The 15648-nt window shown below is 45.1% G+C and overlaps 1 protein-coding gene across 2 annotated transcripts in view; it reads right to left on the reverse strand.

Moving 5' to 3' along the window:
- Window positions 1-14821, reverse strand: part of LOC124555300 (zinc finger protein GLIS2 homolog) — a 137198-nt gene extending 122377 nt beyond the window's left edge. The window contains exon 1 of one of the 2 annotated variants that reach the window (XM_047129172.1): window positions 14703-14772. The gene's annotated coding sequence lies outside the window, so the exon portion shown is untranslated. Of the gene's footprint in view, window positions 1-14702 lie in introns of both variants that reach the window. The other variant, XM_047129174.1, reaches the window with a different exon arrangement.
- Between the last annotated feature and the right edge of the window lie 827 nt (window positions 14822-15648).

The following is a 15648-nucleotide window of genomic DNA, read 5'->3' on the forward strand; positions in this document are numbered from 1 at the left end:
ACGTCCTGTCGACATTGAGGTCAATAAAGACGGAACACAAGCTCGGTCTGTGCCAAGAATGGGGAAGGATTTCGGCCTTGGGCTTTCAAAGGAACCATCCCGACATTCGCCTGACGCGATTCAGGGAATCACGGAAAACCTAAATCTGGATGGCTGGACGCAGGTTTGAATCGTAGTCCTCCCGAATGCGACTCCAGTGTGCTAACTATTGCACCACGTCGCTCGGTACCTACTACTACTAAAAGAAAGGTCGCAAAACGACTAGAACACAAAGGTAACTGTAAAAGGTAGGAAACTAACAGATCAAATGTTGTGGAACACACTTTACAGCCAGGAGATCATCGGATGCGAACTGATTACACTCGGATACGCGCAGCCACAAGCGAATACTATACAGGGTGAGTCACCTAACGTTACCGCTGGATATATTTCGTAAACCACATCAAATACTGACGAACCGATTCCACAGACCGAACGTGAAGAGAGGGGCTAGTGTAACTGTTTAATACAAACCATACAAAAATCCACGGAAGTATGTTTTTTTAACACAAACCTACGTTTTTTTAAATGGAACCCCGTTAGTTTTTTTAGCACATCTGAACATATAAACAAATACGTAATCAGTGCCGTTTGTTGCATTGTAAAATGTTAATTACATCCGGAGATATTGTAACCTAAAGTTGACGCTTGAGTACCACTCCTCCGCTGTTCGATCGTGTGTATCGGAGAGCACTGCAACATACATCGCGTTTCTACAGAATGATCTGCCAACGTTGCTCGAAAATGTCCCACAGGAAACGCGTCGACGAATGTGGTATCAGCATGATGGTGCACCTGCACATTCCATAATTAACACTAGGCTGACCCTTGACAGGATGTTCGACGGGCGTTTCATAGGACGTGGAGGACGTATAAATTGGCCAGCCCGTTCTCCTGATCTTACCCCTCATGGTAATGTACATGTGCGTCAGTGAAAAAGACCAATAAAAAGGTGTTAGCATGTGGACGTAATGTGCTGTTCCAGTCTCTTCTGTACCTAAGGTCCATCACCGTTCCCTTTGGATCCCTACGTAATTCGGTGCTCTCCGGTACACACGATCGAACAGCGGAGGAGTGGTACTCAAGCGTCAACTTTAGGTTACAATATCTCCGGATGTAATTAACATTTTACAATGCAACAAACGGCACTGATTACGTATTTGTTTATATGTTCAGATGTGCTAACAAAACTAACGGGGTTCCATTTAAAAAAACTTAGGTTTGTGTTAAAAAACATACTTCCGTGCATTTTGTATGGTTTGTATTAAACAATTACACTAGCCCCTCTCCTCACGTTCGGTCTGTGGAATCGGTTCGTCAGTATTTGATGTGGTTTACGAAATATATCCAGCGGTAACGTTAGGTGACTCACCCTGTAGAAGGCTATACTGATGGGCCACAGAAATAGCTGAACACCTCAATAATTTTAATCGGAAGAGGAGGGTGTGAAACTAAATGATATCTGAATGCCGTTGCCGAAGAAGATGAGTACCATTCTTCCACCATGGCTGATTGTGCTGAAGTTCTCAAAACTTGTGACGTCACGCCTCTTCGCGGGAGCTAGCAGAAACGGAATTTTACTTCAGCCAGTAGCGAGCCAGAGTGCGCAACCGACCTCCGGAAAAGCTAAAACATCCCTTTGAAGATGTCCCACGTAGATAGGAACGAAACGTTGGGTTTCAGCACGATATTCATCCGAATACGTCGTAATAGCCCGGAATATAAGTGTGACCCAGTATATAACACGATCGGTCAATTGCCTTCCAAAAATGTCATAATTTTCGACCGCAAATAATGTTCTAGGATCCAGCAGCAGCCGTATGTCAAGAATACAATTCATCGCAAACTTTCTCTTAGTTTTTCGTGAACAGGGATGACGTACACTAGAGTCTGACGTGAGACTGATTATCGATAAACCTGAGGTAGGAAAACATATTCACTGTACAAACTAATAGGAATGTTATCAGGGCCTCGTAACCTGATCAATTTGACTAGTCTTAATTTTTTTCAATTCCGGTGATGTTTATTTATCTCTCATTTGTTAATGTGTGCGGCGCTCAAATTTTGGTACGGTAGTAGCGCCCTCACCTCTGAAGGTGCTTTTAAATCTGGAATCCAATGTTTCGTATACTCTACGTTGGATCAGAACACCTTGGTTTTAAGTTCGATGATCCTTATCGTCAATAAACTAGGCTTTCCGGAGAGAAGATTATGTTTGTGGTACCCTGACATTCCATTTTGTTACAGAGACGTAAAAAGTGGATTTAGGTAGTTGCAGCTCCTGGGGAAAGCCTCTGACGGAATAACTTGTTTACTTCTCGTTGTTGACCCATTCGCGCCATCCTGTTTGCTACTCTGTTCACTCGCACGCACAGTCCGGTGACACACGGAGTTCATTCTGTAGTGTGTTCGGAGACTTTTGGCAACTCATTGTAAGTCCTGTGGTGCAGTTTTTATTTGTTTTCCTTTAATGGACTATATCAGGCATTTTGCGTACTGAACACGTCCGTGACTAATACGTCACGTTTATTAAAACACACTTCGTTAATAGTTTCATTTTGTCCTAGTGTAAATCATATAACTTAAAAACCAACGAATCTTGTGTAGTTTCTGCATCCATGAAAGTTAAGAGTGTCTCTGGTGTACGAAACAGAAAAATGATTTATTTGTCTTATGGACGATCACGTACAATCTGCAATGAGTTATCAAAGCTCTACATTCACGTGACATGAAAAGAAAGAATGTGTCAGTGAACAAGGCGAAACTTTCAGCACTCAATGCAGCGAAGGACGCTTGAATGGTCAAAAATTTTACATTATAGGTGAGGAGCACTATAGTGACTCTTAGAGCGATGTGCAGAGTGCAGCTTGTGGTGAATGGGTAGCCAAATCCTATCTGCGGGCACTCCCATGCTCAGAAGACTTTCAACACCCGAAAAAGGGCATCTCGTGCATTGTTCTTGCCGTCAATCAGAAGAGAAGCAAAAAAACCTATGATCTGTTATGAGATAAAAGTACGTTACAGAAAGATATTTGAATTCACCACTTTTCTTCCGTTTATTGCGCATATTCTTCGAAATTAAACTTCAGTCTGGAGTAGAATCTTCACTACTCTATCATGACTATAGTTCTCTAAAAGTGGCCTACGTTTATGTGAGAATTATTACGGAATAGCCTGTCATTGTGGTAATCCCTGTTTCGGGTAAACTTGACATACTAAATAGCAGCGATGCATTGAGCATCAACGAGATATCAACCTTTGGCAAACTAAGTAACGTTCTGTAGATAAATACAGCATTGGAGAACGATGACGTACAAATCTTAAAAATGGTTCAAATGGCTCTAAGCACTGTGGGACTTAACATCCGAGGTCATCAGTCCCTAGACTTAGAACTACTGAAACCTAACTAACCTAAGGACATCACACACATCCATGCTCGAGGCAGGATTTGAGCCTGCGATCGTAGCATTAGCGCGGTTCCGGACTGAAGCGCCTAGAACCGCTCGATCACCGCGGCCGGCTACAAATCTTAGCCCTGGCTTTATTTTCTTGGGACTTTGTTGGCAGGGAAACTGCGGAAATCGCTCTGGTAACTGGTTTAATTAATTACGATGGAGATTTATCACTCGAAAGTTCCTGCAACCTGGATCACTCCCCCCTTCGCTCACTAAAATGGCATCGTATTGTATCTACGCCGATCAACACGCAGTGTTCGTTATACGCGAACGTGCCACGGCTTTAGTAATAGAATGCTGCAGTTTCGACAAATCCGACACTGTATTTTTTTGACGTTTTCTTATCAAATTTAAAATTGCATCCATTCAGGAATTCAGGCGAGACGTGATCGTTACTTTCTCCGATATTTGGACTGAAAACATTCTTGCTACTGTCAAGGTGATTCGGTAGTTAACGTTTGGGCAAATTCGTGTCTGTTCGTTCTTTGAACGTGCTACACATTACTCGAGACGCCAAGAACAAGTAAAAGAACGATATACTGGGAAATTCAAGGCGCATACATCACAGATGACACAGTCGATAAACAGCCACCCTCAGGATAGAATTTTATCAGTCCTAAAACTAAATGATCCTAAGATAAAATTATACTAAAAACCATGTAATGTCTGTCAGTGACAGCTTCCAGAATGAAACAGTGCATCCACAGTCAGTATTCAAGTTCAACCAATGGAAGAGGACTTAACATCCGAGGTCATCAGTCCCTAGACTTAGAACTACTTAAACCTAACTAACCTAAGGACACCACACACATCCATGCCCAAGGCAGGATTCTAACCTGCGGCCGTAGAGGTCGCGTGGTTCCAGACTGAAGCGCCTAGAACCGCTCGGCCACACCGGCCGGCCAAGAGGGAGGGGATAGATAGGTCATGAAGCTACTGGACTTTCTTCGGTACGTGGGGAATGTTTCTTTAAGGTTAGCCAAAATCGCGGAGAAACAATAACTGAGAGCGATCTCCGTCTCATCGACCAAGACGAGAGTTCTTCCGGAGACTGTGACGGATGATCTGAAGTGAAAGGTGAGGATCTAAAAAATTTAGCGCGAATGTGAAAAATGACATATATAAGTCAAACTATACAGACGGTACGAGAATGGTGCAATGGATATCAGCGGCAATCTTTTTTCTTAAGCCAGGTAAATTTGCAGTGACGGAACATTGAATTTTCTGTGCCCACTTAATGAATTATGGAAACTCTCATACGATGACCACAACTTCAGCCTTTTGGGAAATGGTGGTAAAGGAAGCGGAAGAAATACATCTGGCAGTCGAACCTAATCAACCAGGAACAAGAATTCCACTTAGTCCGTTCATGGAAACCGTTTCTATCTAATATTCGATCTCATAGAAATTTCCGTTCAGAGTTTTCGCTGCTTGGCAGTCTGACGTATGCCAACAGTGTAATGAAGATCCATTTGTCATGCAATCGTTGCAGGCTTACGGATTTAACCGAACATCTCTGTGCATGTTTGCACTGGGTGCTAGTGCAATTTTATATCCAATGTATTTCTTGTTAAACCGTTTAAATTTCATCTGTGACGATCGTTGTTTCGTCATCTTTCATGCATGCCCCTTGAATTTAGCGGCATATCATTGTTTCACTTGTTCTTCGCTTCTCAGTGAATAAACAGACACGAAGTATACTCTCAGACGTTAATCACGGACTTGCCCTAATAATGGTTGGAGGAAGAAATAACGATTTCCCTGCAACATGCCTAAAAATATTTGCAATATCTCATGATATTAATTATTAAGTTCTGCGAGTCTTAATATCTGTGGTCCCATGCAGTTTCTCTCTCACAGCAAATACAGCCGTCGACGTCTACACTGCATAGACAGCCTCTGACTCGCGCATAAGAACATTTGGAACACGTCGTATCGTTTCAGTAATTACGAGGCGATATGAAGTGGAACGAACACGCAGATCATTCGTAGGGAAGTCGAACAGAAGATTTAAAAATGGTTCAAATGGCTCTGAGCACTATGGGACTTAACATCTGAGGCCATCAGTCCCCTACAACTTAGAACTACTTAAACCTAACTAACCTAAGGACATCACACACATCCACGCCCGAGGCAGGATTCGAACCTGCGGCTGTAGCAGTCGCGCGGTTCCGGACTGAAGCGCCTAGAACCGCGCGGCCACCGCGGCCGGCAGAAGATTTAACATTTTTTGGAAGAATTTTAGGAAACTAAAGTGCATCTTTTAAGCAACGGTACCCTAGACACCAATGAGACCTAGTTTATAGTAATGCTCCATTGTTTGTGCGTGTTATCAAGTAGGTCACAAGGAAAGACGAAGAAGGAAATCAGAGACGGACTGCTAGGAACGTTACAGGTCGGTATAGCCCAAATGGAAGTCTAACATAAATACTCATGGAAGGGAATCGCTGGACAAAAGCCAACGTTATTGTTGTGAAATTCTGTCAGATAAATTTAGAGATCGAGCACTGTAAGAAAACTGTGTAACAATTCTTTTGCCTCCATTGTATCTAGACACTTATTAGTGGACGTTAGTATTTTGTGCGTGACCCGCGCCTTTATGATGACTTGAATACTATTGTGGAGGTGCCTCAATGTCTGTGGAGGAATGGCAGCTCATTCTCCCTCAAGAGACGAAACCGTGGAAGGTAGTAATGTTGCACGTTGGCGTCTGAGGTGAAGATGATGTTCTAGCCCATCCCAGAGGTGTTCCATTTGGTTCAGGTCGGGACTCTGGATAAGCCAGTCAGTTTCAGGAATAGTTGCTTCTCCGATGTTGCTTTACGACAGAGTGAATTTCCACGCTGATACAGTCATCGTCTCCGACCCGTACTTCTACTGTACGCTGTGCACAATCCCGTAAAATGTGTTCACACCCTTCAGCATTTAGCGTTTTCTTATGCGCGATAAGGGGACCACACACTAGCCAAGAAATACAACACCATGCCTTAGCACCATCTCCTCCGTACTTCACAGTTGGCATCACACACGACGCCAGATAACGTTGTGCAGGCATTCGGCAAACCCAAACCTTTCCAACGGACTGCTACAGGTTGCAGCGTGATTCATCAGTCCATATTACTCGTTTCCAGTCAACCTCCGTCCAGTGGCGTCGCTTTTTACACTACCTCAAGCTTCGCTTAGCAGTGACCACACAAATGTGTGAAGGAGCTGATTGACCATTGCTTCCATTTCTAACTGCCTACTCACAGTCACTGTGTTATCTGGACTGCCGGTTGCACATTGGAACTCACGAGTGACTCTTTCTACAGATTTCATACGATTTTTCTACAACCATCCTCCGCAATGCTCAACGGTCCCTCAATGTCAGTACATGAGGTGTGCCTGGTCTTGATTTAGCTGTGGTTGTTCTTTCGGGTATCCACTTCACAATCACACCACCATCAGCCAACTTGTGTCGCTTTAGAGCGGCTGAAATGTCCCTGATGAATCTGTTACTCAAGTGACAACCAATGAGTAGAATACGCTCGAAGGCGCTGAACTCTCCTGCCCGACCGATTCTACTGTTACGGCTTCTCTACTGGCAACACAATACTTTCCACCTCCTTTTATACCGGTGGGCCCACCCATTGTGACATCTAGTGGTCAATTCCGCATTACATAGGAGTGCCCAGATACCTTTGACCAGGCAATGTATCGTCACGATAAAAAGGTTGGACACGCTTGAGTGCATATAAGGATGTTTCATTCCAAACTTGGGCGATACATGAGAGAGTGGCTAATATTGGTACGAGGTGTTCTCCAGCATGCAGGCTTGCGGTATAAACTGTTGTGACACAAGCCGTGGGATACTTCCTAATATCGTGTCGGACCTCTTTTTGCCAGGCGAACTGCAGCAGATCGACATAGCATGGAGTCAACAAGTCCGCTACAGAAGTGTTGAGCTGCCTCTTTAGCCGTCCATCATTGTGAGAGTATTGCCGGTGCAGGATTTCGTGCACGAACTGACCTCTCCATGATGTCCCATAAATGTTCGAAGCGTTTCATGTTGAGCGGTCTGGGTGGCCAAATAGTTCAAATGGCTCTAAGCACTACGGGGATTAACATCTGAAGTCATCAGTCCGCTAGACTTGGAACTACTTAAACCTAACTAACCTAAGGGCATCAGACACACCCATTCCCGAGGCTGGATTCGAACCTGCGACCGTAGCAGCAGCGCGGTTCCAGACTGAAACGCCTAGAACCTCTCGGTGGCCAAATCATTCGTTTCAATTGTACATAATGTTCTTCCAACCAATCGTGAACAACTGTGGGCCGACGACATGGCGCATTTGGTTCAAATGGCTCTGAGCACTATGGGATTTAACATCTGAGGTCATCAGTCCCCTAGAACTTAGAACTACTTAAACCTAACTAACCTAAGGACATCACACACATCCATGCCCGAGGCAGGATTCGAACCTGCGATCGTAGCGGTCTCGCGGTTCCAGACTGAAACGTCTAGAACCGCTCGGCCACACCAGCTGAGATGGCGCATTGTCGTTCATAAATATTCTATCGGTGTTTTGGAACATGAAGTCCATGAATGGCTGCAAATGGTCTCCGTAGCCGAACATAAGCATTTCCATTCAACGATCGGTTCAGTTGCACCAGAGGACCCAGTCCATTCTATGTCAACACAGCCCACACCATTATGGAGCCACTACCAGCTTCCGCAGTGCCTTGTTGTCAACTTGGGTCCATGGCTTCGTGGAGTCTGCGCCACACATGAACCCTACCATCAGCTCTTACCAACTGTAATCGGGATTTGCCTGACCAGACCACGGTTTTCCAGTCGTCTATGGTCCAACCGATATGTTTACGAGCTCAAGAGAGGCGCTGCAGGCGATGGCGTGGTGCTGCCAAAGGCACTTGGGCCGGTTGTCTGCGCCCATAGCCCATGAACACCAAATTTCGCGTCAGTGTCCTAGCGGATATGTTCTTCGTACGTCCCACATTGATATCTGCGGTTATTTAAGGCAGTCTGTCAGCACTGACAACTCTACACAAACGCCGCTGCTCTCAGTCGTTATGTGAACGCCGTCGGCCGCTGCATTGTCCGCGGTGAGAGGTAATGCCTGAAATTCGGTATTTTCGGCATGCTCTTGAGACTGTGGATCTCGGAATATTGAATTCCTTAACGATTTCCGAAATGGAAAGTTCCATGCGTCTAGCTCCAACTAGCATTCCGCGTTTGGAATCTTAATTCCCGTCGTGCGGTTATAATAACGTCGGAAACCTCTTCACGTACATCACCTGAGGACACAAGACAGTTCCGCCAATGCGCTGCCCTTTCATACCTTGTGTACACGATACTAGCCATCTGTTTGTATGCATATCTCCATCCCACGACTACCGACCTGTGTGGCCGAGCGGTTCTAGGCGCTTGAGTCTGGAATCGCGCGACCGCTACGGTCGCAGGTTCGAATCCTGCATCGGGAATGGATGTGTGTCATGTCCTTAGGTTAGTTAGGTTTAAGTAGTTCTAAGTTCTAGGGGACTGATGACCTCAGATGTTAAGTCCCATAGTGCTCAGAGCCATTTGAACCATATCCCATGACTTTTGTCACTTCAGTGTTTAACTGTAGGCGCCAAGGTCGCTAGAACGTATGCCACTGAAATACTCGTATCAGTAAAAAAGTGGCTCGAACCTTATCATTTCCTCAGAGTTAGGGTGTACAAATAAAACCCAAATGGAGGGAAGAAACGAAACACAGTTTAGGTGATGACGCGCACAGGAGTGAATCGCTGTTGGCACAGGAGTCGTCTGTAAGTGCGAGCGGTACTCCGTTTGTGGGTCAGTGACCAGATGCAGTAGCAGAAGGACTCCAGTAAAAAAGCAGCTGCCGCATCTGCTCCTCTCGCGAACAGGGCGCCTCAGCAACTCCACACATCTTGCCATACGATTAACTTCCTGCTGTCATCTGTAACTGAGCAGCATCTAGCGGCACTAAGTGCCGCACGCAGTGGTTTCAGAAACAACGTACCGTCAACTTCGAGGTCGTTAGAGATACGACAGAAGCTCAGCTGGACATGGGCAAGGGAGGAAATCGCTTGTGGCCTTCTAAGCAGAACCGCCTTGGCATACGCTTTTCACGCTTGATGGTGACCACGGAAAACAAGAATCACGATTAATGGTCAAATATTCGCGTCTCGCCCCTCCCGAGCACGAGTCCTGTGTCTTAATCATTACGCCACAATGCTCAGTCACTTCTTATACACATACAATGAACGACACATACAGTGCACGGAACACCTTACTCTATGAGAAAAAAACAGAATGAGTAGTTATGTCCGATACCCTTGATTCAGGGATGAATAAAGCTATTTCTAAATGACACTGAGTCGTTCTAATTCGGGAGGAAATGGTTCAATTCTGCGTCAGGCGTCACTCACTTAAGTTTATCGTAGTTTCCCAAATCACTTCGTTGTATGCCGTGGAATCTTGGAAGATAAGACCATGGAAGAACACTTACAAGTTGCAACAGGTCTACTAAAAGAGACTGCTTACACTACGCTTGTCCGCCCTATCCTGGAGTATTGCTGTGCGGTGTGGAATCCACCTCAGGTGGGACTGACGGATGACATCGAAAAAGCTCAAAGAAGGGCGGCTCGTTTTGTATTATCGCGAAATAGGGGAGACAGTGCCACAGACATGATACGTGAATTGGAGTGGCAATTATTAAAACAAAGGCGCTTTTTTGTTGCGGCGGGACCTTCTCATGAAATTTCAGTCGCCAGTTTTCTCCTCCGATTGCGAAAACATTCTGTTGGCACCTACCTACATAGATAGAAAAATGGTTCAAATGGCTCTGAGCATTATGGGACTTAACTTCTGAGGTCATCAGTCCCCTAGAACTTAGACCTACTTAAACCTAACTAACCTAAGGACGTCACACACATCCATGCCCGAGGCAGGATTCGAGCCTGCGACCGTAGCGGTCGCGCAGTTCCACACTGTAGCGCCTAGAACCGCTCGGCCACCCCGGCCGGCTAGTGAGAAATGATCAGCACAATAAAATAAGAGCAAACAGGTCTCGCACAGAAAATTGTAAGTGCTCGTTTCTCCCGCGCGCCGGACGAGAGTGGAACAGTAGAGAGACAGCTTGAAGGTGGTTCACTTAACCCTTTGCCAGGCACTTTATTGTGAATAGCAGAGTAGTCACGTAGATGTACATGTAAAATTCCCTACTGGGCGATGGTTCACTTGAGCTAGTGCACCGACTCCAATAACCTCGTTATTGACGGGACTTCGAAATCTAGAGTTCCATTTCCCGATATACCAAGAAAACATTCAACTGCGAGTTACAGAAGCATAACCATAACGGGCGTCGTGACTCGCCAAACTGACAGCTGGTATTGTTGTGAACCTAGAAAGAATTCTATTACTTTTCTATCGTAATTAACAGCACTACATGGTGTTATTACCGGAAAGCGTCTATCTAAGGAATGAACGACTCGGAGGACTCAGTCGTACGTTCTGAATGTCTAACCTTTGTCTTTCCTGCCACAATGACGAGATGAGAATGTAAATACTGTATGACACCTTTGATTAGGATATTCCACTGGATGGATTCAACCGCCTGCCGGAAAAGATATTCTTCATTCGCGCACGTTGGTCCCTTTCCTTCTGGGTAACTGAGAGCTGTTTCGTGTGTGTATTTGTAGAGTGCAGGTGAGTGTAACTGATACGTGTATAATGTACTGTTATGTTTCTGTTGGATGATGATGATTAGGATGATGACTGATGATGATAATGAGAGAAGGTAGAAGGTGCGCATAGCACTAAGGGGCCCGCCGAGTTAAGCGTCCCCATCGCACGGACAAATCACCATCAACAGTGCAACATGCATGGTGGGTCAGCGGTAAAGCGCGTGTCTCGCAATGGGAATGTTGCGGCATCGTATCGCTCTCGAACCACGGGAATTTAACCTGGCCTTTACCTCTTACCGACGTGAAAATCCGCACAGGAACGACACGTGGTTAGGATTCACCGTTCAAATTAAGGCCCTCTCTCGACAGCTGGATAACGAGTAGATTAGGGACACGCAAGTCGCCCAATTAGCGTCCGGTCGGAAGATTTTCACTCGACCACTGATCCACACGAAATTACTATACTTCATATGACCCTGCGGAAAGGTTTGGAGTTTAACCCAGGACACTGGTACAAAGACTAGTGATGAGGAACCTTATTCCACCACTTCTCCTCCCCTTGCCGGCCAATACTTCATCCACCGCCCAGATTTGGACCGGTTTACTTTATACTGTATTTAAGGGTGTCCAGCCAGCTCAATGATTCTGCACAATACTTGGGCAAGTGTACAAGTGTTTTTCACACATTAAGAACGACCATCTTAAAGGTCTGGACCTCAATCAATCTGAAACGACAAATGACCGACCGGAGTGACCGAGCGGTTCTAGGCGCTTTAGTCTGGAACGGCGCGACCGCTACGATTGCAGGTTCGAATCCTGCCTCGGGCATGGATGTGTGTGATGCCTTTAGGTTAGTTAGGTTTATGTAGTTCTAAGTTCTAGGGGACTGAAGACCTCAGATGTTGAGTCCCATAGTGCTCAGAGCCATTTGAACCATTTTCAAACGACAAATACCGCTCGAAGCACGTGCGACCTTCCGATATGCTGAATAATCGAGGCGTCAGACCTATTGCACACCCGAAAATATGTCAAGTTTCCTCGTCAGAAAAATTCTCGGAAATTATGTGGTAGTAAGATAGAAAATACGCGAAGTAAAAGTGGCATTTTCAACGGAAGCACCATCTGTCACCCAAGAACCGACGGCGTGCTAGAACGGGAATCACAGTCAACAGGCACTGAAATTTATCATTACGGCTCTCTTAGAGTGTGCCGTTAAATTCTAAAGTTAGGAGGGATCACGAAATTTGCAGTTGGTTATCCCCGAAGAGCAGCTGTTTGAGGATTGCTATACTAATGACAAACAACTGAGCTAGTTTTACTCGCCCGTAACAATATAGCGATAGAGGTAAAGAAATTCTCTACGGCTGGTCACTTCAGTGGATACGTTCTTCGTATTACACTCTCCAAGGCGCCACGAAACGTTGTACTCGCAAAGCGAGTCATCGCAGACGGTACGATGGAAATCATGGAAACTAAAAGTAAATATTCAGAGGAAACAGAAACGGAAGGTTTCGAGATTTGCTTTTCACAAGGAGGTGTTGCATATTAATTAAGTGAAAAGCGCAAAAAGTGATGACAGGAACGAAATGAAGTTTCAGAAATGTAAACCAGCTCATTCTCATACCCTGAAACTCTGATAATCAGTCGCACCTTGGGGAGTGATGTGAGGGAGTAAGATATAACATCAGTAACTCGAGTGAAATGTATATGTAAAATGTACATTTAAAGGATAAAGCTGCAGTAGATATATCGAGCTAGTGCTTCTATAGTTAAATAACCATCATCAGATAAGCAGACGATATTTTTCTCCGTAACGATTCTCTGCTATTAAACCGTCAATCTTTCGTCGAGTATTTACATATATATCTCGTTATTACAGGGTGCCTCCAACGTACTTTGTTGCCAGTCGGAGTTCATCTTTATGTTTAAAAACATTGTAGGCACCATCTTCGATTATCTACGTAAGACGATGAAACACATCAGCGTCAGCTGTAAAGAGAAATAGACAGTAAAGTATAAAAGCATCGATCTACTAATTTAATGTTTAGTGATTTCCATTCCTGGGATTTTTGGAATAGTAGTGTCTCGGAAATAACTGACAATAGAGCTAAAGTTGCAGAGGCGTCTTCCATCCAGGGTGGCCCAGTGTATCAGTTGTTACCCTACGTTGGCTTCCTCGTAAAATATCCCGTAGATCACAGTCAAATACAGTAATTTCGACGCTATTTCGGTGTTACGGTGATTCGAAATGATACTCTATCTCCGTTGGACAGTTACACAACACGGAATCTGCCGTTACATAAATCATTCTGGCATTCGTCTGAAGTGATTTTGTCTATTGTCATAATGACTGCACCCTAGACCACTAATTTCGGAAGCATTTCCTATTGCCGTTCTTAATGTTTCGTAGAAAACTGAGTAGCCTGAGGCACAGGTTAGAACCCTACACTCGCATGTAGGAGGGGCGTGTTACAGATCTCGGTCCTGATTTAGGTCCACGTCTCAGGAAAACTGGAATGGTTCATTCGAAAAGTGCACGTTGGCTTTTCCATCTACTAATCGTCCACCTGAACTGAATAACAATTTATAATAACCTTGCCATCATCGTAAATTTATATCTAGTCTCTATTACTTTACACATGTGATAGTAAGTAAGCAACTACTGGCAAGAGTAGAGTACACAATTCAAGTGGTTCATCAACCAATGTCGTCCACTTGACTATACAAATAGTTGTTGAATCTCCCAATAGCTTTAATACTACGTACCGTTATAATCTGAATGGGGAGGTTGTTATTTCTATTGTTAATTGGTCGTATCGAAAGTTAAAGTGCCAGCCAGAAGTACCAGAAAATTCCCGAAGAAAATCGCTGCACAAAGATCGAAATGTGCAGTGATCTGAAGAATATGACCCGGATGATTTTACCTTCAGAATGTCAGCGGCTAAGTTGGACAGTTGGCAGCGATAGAAGAAATTTAAATGGGGCATTGAAGACGCTACAGAAAAAAAACGAAGAGAAACCCGACCGGTAATGGCAGAAGCTTAAGAACACTTGTGTCTAGTTGCACAGACGATCCTTATAGAGCGAGGAAATAGAAATCAATTTTAGCAAGTAAGGAAATAAAGGCAGAAATAAATAAAAAAATGGTAAATAAGTATGAATGCGTAAGAATTCACTGAAATGAAATGTGTCACATCATCATAAATAAGTGTTCCGTGACGAATATCCTCTATCACAGTGGCGAGTGTCTTTCAAATCCACAAATGATGCGCGTTGTACCTACCCAGCCTACCTAAATCACAGCAAAATGGAAATCAGGAGCCGTGGCAGCGAACGCGTCCGGATCTCTCGCGAATAAAGTTGACAGAGTCGTAGATGGCGAGTCGATTGTACGAGGTGAAATCGAAACGGGCGGCTGCGCAAAGGCGTTGAGATCGAGGAAAACAGTGACGCGCGAAACGGCGGTGTGTCGGCGGACGATGGCAGCAGTAGAAGCGGCTGTGGCGGCGTACTCACCGGCAGTCAGTCCATGCCTTTCCGAGAGTTCCGTTCGTCGGCAGAGACGCACATGTACTGGGGCAGGCGGGCTCCCCTCCACGGCCGCTTAAAAAACCGGTGCGCGCGGCGCGCCGCGGGCCAGGACTCCGCCGGTTGACAACAGGTGTTTGAGCCGGCGCAGCAAAAAACACGCGCCACAACAAATGCCATTGTTACCGGCCGGCCAGGTGACGCCCGCGGCCAGCACCCAGCATCACTGTACTCTCATTACTGCTCACCAGTGCACATCGTGACAAATTCTCATCTCTTTACACGTTTGTGTATTAACTTGTGGAGCATAGGACCCTGCACATGCTCAGGTTTGTCTGAGCAGACTATGTTTGTAGCGACCGTCTGCAGATTTCGTTTGCAGTATTCAGTTCGCATTCACACCTTATAACCACAATGCAGCTTTCGAGCAATGCTGAATCTGTAGTCTCAAATTCCAGAGTATTTTCTAGCCGTGGCCAAATTGAGTAAAGTTGCTTGTACGATAATTGAATCTGTAGCCTGAAGAAGGGATCAAGCGCCAAGAAATAGGTTTTGTTTTCACCAAACGTGTTCGCATTTAGGTGCACATTGCGAACTACAAAAAAATGGTGCAAATGGCTCTAAGCACTATGGGACTTAACTTCTGAGGTCATCAGTCCCCTAGAACTTAGAACTACTTAAACCTAACTAACCTAAGGACATCACACACATCCATGCCCGAGGCAGGATTCGAACCTGCGACCGTAGCGGTCGCTCGGTTCCAGACTGTAGCGCCTAGAACCGCTCGGCCACTCGGGCCGGCTGCGAACTACAAAACGGGAACAAAAACCATTCATATGCCGGCTTAATAGGACTTCGATATATTCGAGTTCGTTCACCCTCAACGATGGTGTTCGTTTCTACAGCTCAGTTGCTTAAAGCCTTGCATTTTCAG

The sequence above is a fragment of the Schistocerca americana genome, chromosome X (genome assembly GCF_021461395.2).
Source record: "Schistocerca americana isolate TAMUIC-IGC-003095 chromosome X, iqSchAmer2.1, whole genome shotgun sequence".
In the NCBI taxonomy this organism is placed as follows: Eukaryota; Metazoa; Arthropoda; class Insecta; order Orthoptera; family Acrididae; genus Schistocerca; species Schistocerca americana.